This window comes from Malurus melanocephalus, unplaced genomic scaffold (assembly GCF_030028575.1).
Source record: "Malurus melanocephalus ecotype Western Australia unplaced genomic scaffold, MMel_1.1 scaffold_198, whole genome shotgun sequence".
Lineage (NCBI taxonomy): Eukaryota > Metazoa > Chordata > Aves > Passeriformes > Maluridae > Malurus > Malurus melanocephalus.
In genome coordinates this window covers 429,661-442,758 of record NW_026623430.1, presented here as the reverse complement: position 1 = coordinate 442,758, position 13,098 = coordinate 429,661, and positions in this window count along the sequence as shown.

Here is a 13,098-nt window from a genome sequence, read left to right as displayed (position 1 = left end):
CGTCAGGGCGGGACGCGCCGCCTCCGCCCGCCCCTGGCCCGCAGGTGCCCCGGCAGTGGCCGCCGCGGGGCTCACGGGGGTGCCGCAGCGCCGCCCCCGCACTGCCGCCGGCCCGGGACCCCGCGCCCCACACCTCCGCCCACCCCCGCGGTCGGTGGGCAGCGCTCACTCACTCCCCTCCAAGCGGACCGAGCGATCGTCCGGTGCGGACCTGCCCGGGATGGGCACCCGCACCCCGCCGCACCGGTCCGAGTCTGGGTGTGGGGCTTCTCCTCCTTCCCGCCCTGACCTCGGCCTCGCCTCAGCAGCCTCCCCGGCAGGGAYCGGCACACTCGTCCCCGCGGGTCATCATCCGCGGAAATGAGCCCGAAGAGAAATTAGCGGAGCAGCAAGGGGGGCAAGAGAGAAAAGCCGTAGCAGAGGGAGTATCTAGTGTGGGCCAGTTTYCTGAGAAAACGTTTCTAGCCGGCATCTTTGGGCCTGAACGTGGCTCACTGGACCACAGTGAGGTAGTCAAACCCCGGCTAATTGAGATTCACTCAACAAGTGCTGTTTCCTTCTCCCATCAGATTGTCAGCGATGCATAGAAAACCACTTATAAAGTGTGCCTTTTCCAGCCTGCTAGTGTGGCTGTTGGCTGGAGAGTAAAAGCCTAGAACCCGGATAAAAGTCGTGTACTTTAGCAGTTCAGTGTTATAAACACTAGCAGAACAGTAATTAGCAATTATTAGGCTCTGCCAGCAAAAGACTAAACAACATGAGCAATGTGATCCAAACACAATGATCCTTCTCTGCAGGCTGAACCAGTCACTGCATATGTGTGCTGCAAATTAGCGCAACTGAGATGCATACTCAGACACAGCTCTTGTCAGCTGTTCGAGAGCAGCCATGCTACACTTGGCGTTTAATTCCATCACAACAAACACTCATCACTCAACAGGCTAGGCAGGATGACATTTTCAGAAGCACCGAAAGCTGTTTCTAAACTCTGTGAGGGCTTGCCATGGTGCTCCACGTTGGTTTGGTGCACCTAGCCAAGCTGCACTGCCAAATTCTTCAGGCACACGTATCATCTCAGCCTTACCAGGTATGGGGAAAGGGGTAACCACACCTCTGGGCATCCAGAGGCAGAGCCATGCCTCCAGATTGCTGATACAGTGCAGTTCTTGGAAGCGATTTGCAGTGAAGGAAGGAATCTCAAATGGAAGTCCTGTGAGTGCTTTGGGAAACACTATCAAAGTTGTTCACTCTGAAGGATGGCAAAATAATAATATCTCTGTACTCACCAGGGAGTGGGAGATGGTAACAGCTTTGTCCTGAGCATAAGTAGGAGGCACTGCTTTCTGGCTTAGTCCCAGGTCTGCACAGAAATGCTTCCATCGACTCTGGTACTAATATTGTTTTAGAGGATGAAAAATAAGACCATATGGAGATGCTAGGCAGGCAGTGGGAGTCTCTTGTGCCAGCCATTGTGCTTTTGACAGAAAACTCCCAGTGTACCTAGTACTTGGGAAAGGGCATTACAGTCTGTAAACACAGAACTAGAAAGTAAACCTATGAAAATGATAAATGCCATAATTTTAAATTATTTTTATAAAATTAACAATATATTTATATGCTACTAAATAACTAGATTTCAAGGCTTGCATTTCAGGATCTAACATTTGTTGGCTATTTCCAAAGACTACATTCCTGTCACATAAATAAATAGTAAATAATAAATAAATTGACAGGCAAGTGTCCACCAAACTCAGTAGTGGGTGATGACTTGGACATTTTCACCGGTATTATACCCCTGCTTATTTATTGAAATGAGAGCATGATGCCTGGCTATAAATCAGCCCAAATAGTCGTTGAATTCCCTACACCTATACTATTGTCTGTGCATATTTGTATTTTCACAGATGAATCTGGTACTTTTACTTCTTCCTCTCCCCTCCCCTCCCCTCCCTTCCCTTTTCCCCTTTCCGTTTCCCTTTCCTTTTTTTTCCTTCTAGAATATCTGGGTTCTTGGGAGTGGAAAGCGCTATCTTTATTAAAACACAATTCATGTGTCTCAGTGTCAATGGACTTTAAACTCCCTTGTGTAAATTAAATGGTAACATGTGTTGGACAAGGAGCAATTAACTTAGTGCCTGCTCTTCGGTATATCATGTAATTTGTGATTTCTTCTGCTGAAGGAATGTAAATAATGAAATCAGCTTCAGTGTGATGACTTCTTTTTTTTAATAAACTGTAGCAAACACTAATAAATTACATTTGCCTACAATGTTTCACATCTTATTTTAAAATATTTTTATGTATTTATGAGATCTATACTTATATGTGTGTATACATATGATGCCTAAGCTTTTTATATATTTCTTCATATATTTATAGCTTTATAGATAGTTAATGCATCACTGTAGATCCAGTACTTTTCCTACTTTTTCCTCCTAAGAGGCTGAGCTTGTAATTCATTCCTGAATATTGGATTTTACAACCAGAATCTGAGAAGTCATAACAAAAAGAGTGGCAACTCCAAGGGCTTGAGCCAGGGGTGGGTTGGTGGGGAAACTGAATCTTCTGTTGGATGCAGCTGTTAGATATCCTATTTAGTTAACCTTATACAATTGAAAAGATCCAGTGCCAGGTGTGCTTATCACCACCAGGACACCTGGAAACTTCCAATAAAGGTCTGCTTTTTACTTTACTATCCTAGCAGTGTTGCAAGCATTTTTCTTCTCTTTTGATTAGAGGCAACACATATATATAGTCCAAACCCTGTTTTAAAAAGAATAATTCTAATTGTCTAAGTACTTCCTTTTACTCCGCATGGAAAAAATATTCTAATAGTAACTTCAGAAAATCACCATTGTTGCAACTGCAAGAAATAACCAAATGCAGGAAGGACAAAGACTTTTATAGGTGCGACCCTAGTWCTTTTCTTTCTTTGAACTGTTCGACATTAGGTTGTAAATCACTTTAGATCTACATAAGAGATAGTTGAATCTGCAAATCTATAACTGCATTCTCATTCTGAAAGTCATTAAATGAAATAAGTGAAAGTATTCAGTAGGTCTTCAAGAATTTGATCCAAATTCTAGTTGATGCAACCTTTTAGGAATTTTTTAAAATTAAATGTCAGGTATATAATACTTTAACATTAAAGTTTTTAATATTAAAAAACATTAACATTATTGTTTTAACATTAACGTTGTTTTTTAACATTAAAACAATGCTGACTTTTTAAAAGKGTGAAAGATGGTCATCTAAGTGTGAGACATAAAAGAAGCAAACAAAAAAATCTGTTTTTATATTATCTCTTAAAAAATTGATTCCTTCATTGATTCTGAAATATTTTGTCAGCTTCTGAAGGTAAAAAGGTACACAAGATGTAGGCATTAGGTTACAAGCAAGGGAAGATTGAAACAAGGGAACATCTAACAAGGAAAGAATCAGGACAGAAAAATATCAATAAGCCCCATCCTTTTATTTGGATTACAGGAACCATTTAATTTCATTTCATACAGACCTATAAAATAAAGAAGGATTAACACTATTGTTCTTATCAGTTAAATAGTATTTATTTTAACCACAGCACATATAGATTGAATAGCTGATTTTTTATGTTTGTCTCAAGCATAATGTAGATTATCCAGGTTTGGAATATTCACCCTTCAAAATCATCTATCTCCAGTCTCATTAATCTACAGCTTCAGTTTTCTTTCTTAAGAGATGATCAACAGATGAGGTTTCYTATAATGTCCAAGAGTTCTTCGTAAAAGTACACAAATCTTAATTGGACACAATATCATTTCTCATAGTATACTTCCTCAAACAGTGCTCATTAAACCATGGCAGGTTTTTCTGTCCCCATGCTCAAAACAAAACAAGGTCTGTGTTCTTTCCATAGCACCTTACTAACAAGCAATTTTTTTTTCTTGTCTTAGCTGTTCAGAGTCTTTTCTGACAGGAAAAATCTTATCTTTTGATAGGATCATTGCTGACCTCTGTCCTGTCTGTTCCCAAAGATACTTATTTACTTCCAGTCCATGTTCTACGAGGTGTGTTATTAATCCTGCTGTTCTGTGCAAATGCCTTGCCTTGCTTGTTATAATTGCATGTTTGAAAAATGCAGGGCAATGTAATCACCAATATTATCTTCATGGTTCATCACCAGCAGTAAGCTAGAAAGTTTTTGTTAATTGCCCCATTAGTTATGAAGACAGAGCATGGACTGGTTCTATTTAAGCTTCAAGTCTGCTTTAATTTTGGTTTCGCCAGAAGTTGTGAATAACTCATTAGATCCCTCATTTACCAAATATTGCCTAGTCTGATTGCTGAATACTGGACAATAAATAGATCTTTAAGAATCACATCTAAAGTAAATTTTCAGCCACCTTTTAAAGTAGCAGTTTATAACTACATTTTGTAGCAGCAGCCACTTCATCATAAAAACGAAGAAATATCAGGAAAATACCTGCAGACAAGACATAGTCTTTGGCTGATAAATCTAGCATCAGACAGGGCACGTATCAGCAGAGAATAACCTGGATCAGTTTCAAATATGCTGGTGCACCTTACATATTTGCTCTCCTTAACACTTGATGCATTGTCTAGGCATTGGTGTCTTAGTAGGCCAGAAGTCGTGAAAGTGGATTTTGACACCTTCAGGTTGTTTCTTGTGCCGACAAGAGGCATGCACACAAATGCATGCATTTGTGCACATACAATAGAACCAGAAGCATGCCTTAGGTGTGCAGCTAACTTAGATTTTTGAATCAAAAATTTTAATCAGCAAAACAGGCTAAATTGCTCACATTCTGTCCCCTGTCTCTTTACAACAGATGATGAGGTACAAAGCTGTACAGATGTCAGCATGGCCACATCCCCAACTCCCAGGAAACAGAGCTCAGCAAAAAGGTAAGCATCATTTGTTCTTCATTAAATTAATGAGTGCTCCTTCTGATCTCTGTTGGTAAGCAGTCCTCTGCAGTACCCTATCAGCAAGATTGTCATAAATGAGGCACTGCAGCAAGCACAGTCTCATTTCAGATGACTTAATATAATGTAGGCATAATGATATGTTTCATCTGTTTGGTTAATTACAGCTTGATTACATATAGATGTATAACAATATGTTCAGATAGAGATTGTACGGAGTGAGAACTCGTAACAATTATATACTGTTGTAAAATTCTTACTCAGTTTTTCTAATTCTGTGCTGTAATTCCAGTTGTACCTATGTGACTGTTTTATATTTACTTTTATTTTTAACCACAGTGGAGATGTCTCTTAGCCTATTATCTTTGTCTCCTTATGATGCACAAGCAGCTAACACCTTTTAAAGAAAAATCTGGCTCTTGAGATTATCAGGCCTGAGAATCAGTGATGGCCATCTTTTCTTGACTTGCTAAAAAAACATCTTAGGACACTAGAAAATGCCATCCAGAGAGGCATGGACAAACTTGAGAAGTGGACCCATAAGAATCGCATGAGATATAACATGGCAAGAGCAAGGTGCTGCACCTGGGTTGGGACAATCTCTGGTATCCACGCAGGCTGGGGATGGACAGATGGAGAGCAGCCCTGGGGAGAAGGACTTGGGGGTTCTGGTGCTGCATCCAAAGCAGCGTGGGCAGCAGGACCAGGGAGGGGATTGTGCCCCTCTGCTCTGCTCTGCTGAGACCCCACCTGGAACACTGCACCCAGCTCTGGGGTCCCAGCACAGGAGGGACAGGGACCTGTTGGACACAGTCCAGAGGAGGCCACCAAATGATTTTAGAGGGATGGAGCACCTCTCCTGTGAGGAAGGGCTGAGGGAATTGGGATTGCACAGGAAAGGAGAAGGCTTTGGGGTGACCGAATTGTGGCCTTGCAGTACCTCATGGGAGACTGCAAGAAAGATGGAGAGAGACTCTTTATAAGAGTGTGCACTGACAGGACAAGTGGGAATGCCTTCAAATTGAAAGAGAGCAGGTTTAGATTAGAATATTAGAAAGAAATTCTTTACTGTGAGGGAGGTGAGGCACTGGAACAGGTTTCCCAGAGAAGATGTGGATGGCCCATCCCTGGCAGCATTCAAGGCCAGGCTGGATGAGGCTCTGAGCAACTGATCTAGTGGAAGATGTCCCTGCCCATGGTAGGGAATTTGGAACTAGATGATCTTGAAARTCTCTTCCAACTCAAACCATTCTGTGATTCTGCTCACTTTTCAAATTTCTTTTCTTTTGTGGAATAAAGGTTGGTTAGTAAGGACAAAACATTTCAGACAAGTTAAGTTGGGAGATGTGTTGGGAAGGAATTACAGAAATACTAGATGAAACTGCAGAAGTTTCAATGCACCCTTTTTTAGGGTAAAAAGACAGTAAAAATAATATTCAGAAATTCAAATTACCAGTGCAGTCAGCGTGAAACAGCCAAAGTTTCATAAAAATTATGTTAGAGTATGAGCTTTAAAGAATAAACAGATCTTCCAGGTCTGCAGCAATCACTGAAACAGTGAATTCTGGTTCAGTGAAGTGCCATTAACACTTAACCTCTGTCATAACAATTTCTTTCCCAGATATTTGTGCTTCAATTACCACAAATCTGTGTGAGATTTGGGCACATGGTCTTTCTGTACTATTGAATGTCCAATAACTGTAAATCTTGTGTCCAGTTGTTCATCTTACTGTTCACAGGTTTAGGGGGTACACCATCCATGCCTATTTGGTGTAGTGAGAAGAATTATCTGCCACTCTTCACAGAGATTAGAAACAAAATTCACAGAATTGGTCCTTACTGCAAGAATGATGCTAAGACACTAAAGCAAGTCCATGGCTTCACAGGATTGAAAATTAGCATGCGTTTGATAGAATAATTTCTGAGACTTTAGAATGGATTAAAGAGGCCAGATGATGGGCAAAAGAAACAATGCAAGACTAATTGGTTCACTCAAATGCTTCAGCTAAAATCAGATGATCCTTGAACATCTTGATTTTTACCAGTTGCTTTGGATGTTTGAATGAAGCAGCCAGATCCCTCCACCTCCATTCTGAGTTCATGTCTGGTTTTTCTTTTCACTAATTAGGTAAAAATTACCAGATCTAGCAACCTTGCATTAATTATCATCTAAGACCTCTGTATACTGCACCACATAGCAGATCCCAGGTAAGCACTGAGCCAGGGATCTCAATCACAAACACATGTGCCTTGAGTTCTGTAGCCTTGAAGTTCAAGCTGGAAAGAAAGAAGCCTTTGTTACTCAGCATACATCATGCCCTCGTTAAGTGGACTGTTCTACACTAACTGGGCTTGCTATTGTACAAGCACCAGTGTTAACAGGAGCGTAGAATGTCCCAGGTTCCAGTCCTGTGTTTCCGTCTCCTCACTGAGTAAGAGAARCTGAAACAGGGAGATCCAAGCCACAGCTTGGCATCACCCACACAGCTTTCACTTTATAGATTCCTTCCTGTTAATTAAGTAACCAGCACGCATCTCTCAGCTATCAAGATGATTCATACTCCATCTCTTCCCTTCACAAGAGGGGCTTTTAGAATTCCAGTGTAGTTTTTTTTGTCCATCATTTGTGTGACTGGGCTTGAGTTATAACAGAGTTTGTACAGAATGTGAGGAATCGACTGCCAAAGTCTCTCCACTGGCTAAAGTGAAGTCACACAATGAATGAAACTGGATTATTTTAATTGATTAGGAATCACAGTTTGGATTAACTTCAACGGTTAAACTAGAGAGAACAAGAAAAAGGAATTAATTTTTTTGCTTGTACAAAAACAAGTCCCTCTCCTCCACTGACTATAAAAAGACCAAAAACCAGTTCTGGTCTTATGCTGCAGAAACAATTCCTCATCTCTTCTCTGTAGCTTCTGCTTCTTTGCTGCAGGGCCTCTTGGGCATTTTCGCCAAAAATGTGGCAAAGTAACTCACAAAAATGTTGTGGGATTATCAAGCTGTATTTTCTCATAACCTTTTCTATACCTCTATAAGGGACTCAAGGCAACCCTCAAAAGGCAAGGCAGGGTGAAACGGGCAAAGTTTCTGTGTACTTCTCCTGAGCTTGCACTGCATTGTAGGCAAGAAAGAACATCATAAAGGCAGGCAGCAGATTCCTGTTGGAGCAGAATATCTTTTTAGTAAGGCACCAATCTTCAGCCATTTAGCATTTCGAAATGCAGTAACTGTAAATGTCCTGCACGAAGTGGGAGCAGTCAAGGAGAAATGAATGATTCTTGGGCACTGTTCAAACTCCTCAACCCATCCTTTCCTGAGTAGCCTAAAGGGGTTTTTGGTGTTGATTAGAAAATATTTAACCATGTTACCTCATCTGTGGGATTCTGTGACACATTTGTTTCTGTAAAGCACTGGCTAGTCCATTTCATTCCTTCCTTCCCAGATTTTAGCCAAAAGTTACAGGTTTTTTTGTTTCCTTTTCTATCTCAACATATACACCCACAACCATCATCTCTATCCCAGAGTGCAATAGTGCTTCTTTTGAGTACAGAAATTAGCTAATTCTCATGGTTAGGCTTAAGCCAAAGGTTTAATATCCAACTGTCTCAGGGATTCACAACCACTTCCACCTGTAATTTAAGAACGATGCAATTTTTCTACATGCCATAATCATACTTCTCTGTTATTTTGTAGTCATGTGTACAACATGAATCACCATTCCTTGCACAAAAAAAAAATTGGCAAAAAAGTGTCTTTCACAACTCATTGGTGTATTATACAGTCCAAAGGCACAGTATTTAGCAAATTCATACACATTTTCCCAGTTTTCCCAATGGAAGTAGCTTTCCTCTACTTTGCGTTCAAGTGTGATGTCACAAAGCTAAATCCACATTATATTGTTAGCACAATTCAGATTTACATGAAAGTGCTGCAGTATAGGAGGCTATGGAAATCCCTAAAGTAGAACAAAATGAACTTTCTCAATGCCTGTAAGCAAACTGCATTGAAAACAAGAAAAATTAAATTTTAAACATTGAGAAATAATACCCTTTGTGGAGGCCGAAAGCCGGCATTACAGCCCCACAAGTCCTGAATCTGACACTCAGCTAATTAATTGTGTATGACTGAGTCCTGGGAAACTAAAGGGAGGTTTAACAGCCTGCATGAAGGAGTATGCTGCCTGTAAACACCACGACCTTGGGCTGCCTCTGGGAAAAGGAGAATGGAATGTTGTACCGACAACACAGGTGTTCAAAGACAGAAACAATCATATGCTGATGAATAGAAAAATTTCAGCCTCACTAACCAATGTATGTTTGCCATAAATGTATACACTAGTTGCTAAGTGGATGAACGGGGCTTGCCCTGTCATAAAGATTGTTAGTTGTGTGTGTGTATGTGTGTCTTTTGTGTCTATTATTTCATGTCACTTTCCGGCCAACACAACAACCCTTCTCACTCAGCTTTAGATATATACAGGAGAGACGTAGAATCATAGAATGGTTCGGGTTGGAAAAAACCTTAAACATCATCTCATTCCAAACTCCCTGCCATAAGCAGGGACAACTTCCCCTAGATCAGCTTGCTCAGAACCTGGCCTTGAACACTGCCAGGGATAGGGCATCCACAGCTTCTCTGAGCAGCCAGTTCCAACGTCTCAACACCCTCACTGAAAGGATTTCATCCTGATATTTAATCTACACTTACCATTCCCCCTTGTCCCATCACAGAGCAATGTGCCCTTGTCCCTCTCCAGCTCTCTGGCAAGCCCCCTTCAGGAACTGGAAAGCTGCTGTAAGGTCTCCATGGGGCCTTCTCTTCTCTTGGCTGAASAACCCCAAATCTCTCAGCCTTTCCTCACAGGAGAGGTGTTCTATACCTCTGGTCAGCTTAGTGGCCCTCCTCTGTACTCCATCATGGAAAAGGTCCATATCCCTTTCACGCCAGAGGTGCCAGAGCTGAATGGAGAGACTGCTCCAGGTGGGGTCTCACCGAAGCAGAGCAGAGAGTCAGAATCCTCTCCCTTGCCCTGCTGGCCACAGTGTTTGGATGCAGCCCAGGACAAGACTGGCTTTCTGGGTTGTCAGTGCACATTGACAGGCCATATTCAGTTTTGTGTCCATCAATACCCCAATTCTTTCTCTGCAGGGTTTCTCTCAATCCATTCATTTCTAAGTCTTAATTCATGTCTGGGTTTGCCCCAAACCAGGTACCCCAAACCAGTTTCTTACCTTTGTCCTTGTTGAACTTCATGAGATTCACACGTCTCAAGCCTGTCACTGTGCACATGGATGGCATGTCTYCCCTCCAAAGTATGGACTGCATCGCTCAGCTTGGTGCCATCTGCAAACTCACTGAGTGTACATCTAAGCTAACTCTGCATCTCTCTAATCAACAAAGAGACAGATCTGCTTCTAAAGCAGAAGTTGGCTGATCCATCTGTCTGTTTTCAGATGACAGGATTGCCTTCCATTTTGTCAGGGGTCTCCAAAAGATAACTAGATCACCACCCTAGATGTGGTAGATGCCCAAAATTAGGTGGCAGTAACACTGCCAGAGACTGAGTAGAAGAGAAGATTGCATTAGTAGAGGGAGGAAAATACATTTGTTTCTTGTATCAAAAATACAAAACATGTGCAAAAGACTATTTTCACAGCGGGACAGATATAAACAGATATTTCCATTTCTTACTAACTTGAGGTTGTATGATTAAATCAGTCATTGACACTAAAATAGCAGATAATGCTAGGTTTTCAAGACACACAATTCACAGCTTACCTGATAAGTCCACAGGATTTTCTTAATGTAATTTTTTTCCTAGAGAGACTCTGAAAACTACTATAAAGAGATTATTTAATTAATCACAGAAATAGCCTGAAAAGCTCATAATGAGGAGGGGGAAAAAAGAGACTAAGAGCTAATTACAGAAATAGTTAGAGGCAGAAACATTTTAATTTGTGTTGCTTAATTTATAATATTTAGGAAACCCTTGTAATTTGAAATTTCCTTCCCCTTCTTCATGTCTTTTTTTTTTTTTTTTTTTTTTTTTTTTTTTTTTGCATCTATTTCAGATATTTTTCATCATTTGCCATTTGAAGACTGCAGCTACTTGTTGAAAAACTGATGGGTTTTTTTTAAACTTATAAGTGACCTTTATTTTTGTTGAATATCAAGTTTAAAGGGGCAAGTGTTGGAGGCTGCCTTCTAGAAAAAAGTCTTGAAATAAGACAATAACTTAAAAATTTATGATACTTTTGGAAGCAAAAATCTTTTTAATCATGTCTTTTCCACATGGCTTGAAAAAAAGACAATTTGTGGGTTTGTTATGTTTGCAACACAACCTCTTTGCCAGTAATGCCACATTCACTGCAATCCGTCAATTTGTCTGTTATATAGAACAGCAATTTACACTGAGGTTTTGCTAAACTGCCAAAACGATACCTCAAAATCAATAAAACATATGCTGTTGTAAATATTCAGCATTTTTAAATAATAATTTTGCTGAAAAATATTTTGGAAACATTTTCTAAGGAAACTTTGTGTGGGAGTGAGGAAGGTAGACAGAAGGAAAGAGAGGCCTGGTTATCATGGAATGGTATCTCCACTCCCAGTTAAACAAACACAGGCCTTCTTTGCTCAACTCCTAGTGACACTTCCGTAAGACGTTGTGTACATACACAGCAAAGGTGGACTGATTTCATGAATTATAATTATATTTAGTTGAAATGCACACAGACCACATTTTATAGGTAGGTTGTTAGAACAAAGGATAACATTGGAAAAATCAGTCAGTTTTTTCTACATTTAAATGTCAATAATTTGGTGCAGAAAGCTTCTTTTTCCAGGTATGCCACTCTGTATATCCAATAAAAGGGAATATCTTTCACTCCAGACTTGAGGGACCTTTTAAAATATGATTTTAAAGAATCACCGCTTTCAGGGGTGTGGTCCTTGCTCAGAACATTAACTAAAATACGTTACTGATATTTTGCCCTGAGCTCTGCTTCTACTACTTCTTGGTCTATGCTTATTAAATTAAATGTCCATAGTAAATGTAAGGACCATTTTAAGAATCCCTATTTTTGTGCACAGTTTAATTTGAAAACTGAATTTTAAGCTTAGTGAGGAAGTCAGACTTGCTGTAGAGCAGATGGAAGCTGCACAGAATCAGTTTTTTCTCCCAAAATTTCATTTGGCTTCAGGAAGTTAAATTTAAAAAACTAAAAAACAAAATCAAAGCAAAACAAAAAAAGGTAGATTTTGCAAATTCTGCAATGAATTCATCCAAGCGGTAGAAACAATTTTTTTTTTTTTTTTTTAGAAGGACAGTGAAGAACAAGAGATTTGCCTTAGGCTTGCTATAAAGAGAAGTAGATGCTCCTTTCCATCTGTTGTTTGGTCTTTCAGAGCCCCCTAGGGTCTCCACAACTGCTCAAAGTGATACTGCCCTGCACTTGCCTCCGTCATAATGCTTTAAAATTGGAAACTGACCCTGGATCACGGGTCATGTAGCTCAGTGCTGTCATCAGACCATTCTCACTAATGTAATTTTAAATACTTCAGCAACATTAGTGAGTACGAGACAAAACAGGCCACCTGCTCCCAGATGCTGATGGAATGCCAGGAGTCTAAGCTGATAGTCAGAAATGAACAATTGGAGGAAGCACTTACTGCTTTCCCATTCAACCTCCAAGACTTCAGACAGTGCCAAACTATAAATATCTTCAGTTCAAGCTGCTTAAGGTCAGTGGATTAGCATTAGCAGTAAAAAAAAAGAAAACTTAGTGCATTAAACTCTCATATCACAATTAGTATATGTGTTTAGAAAGCAAGAACTAGTGTAGAATAACTGCCACAGAGAAATTAAGTACTACAACTTTACATTGTGATTCTGTGCTCAAAGAATATTAGGCTGAAAATTTTGCAGCTTTGTTCTTATAGCTATTAACAAACCCTTATTTTAGATCACTTCCAAAATCTCAACATCATGCTTTCAGGAGTTATTATTAGCATATGAGAAAAGACTAAGCACAATGGTTATGTTGTAGAGTACTTACAAAAAGCCCCAAATCCAAGTCTTTCCTATTCCATAAGACCTCTCTACTACTAAATTATTTTAAAYTTTTTTTTTATCACATGTTTAGATAGTCTCAGTTACGCAACTGT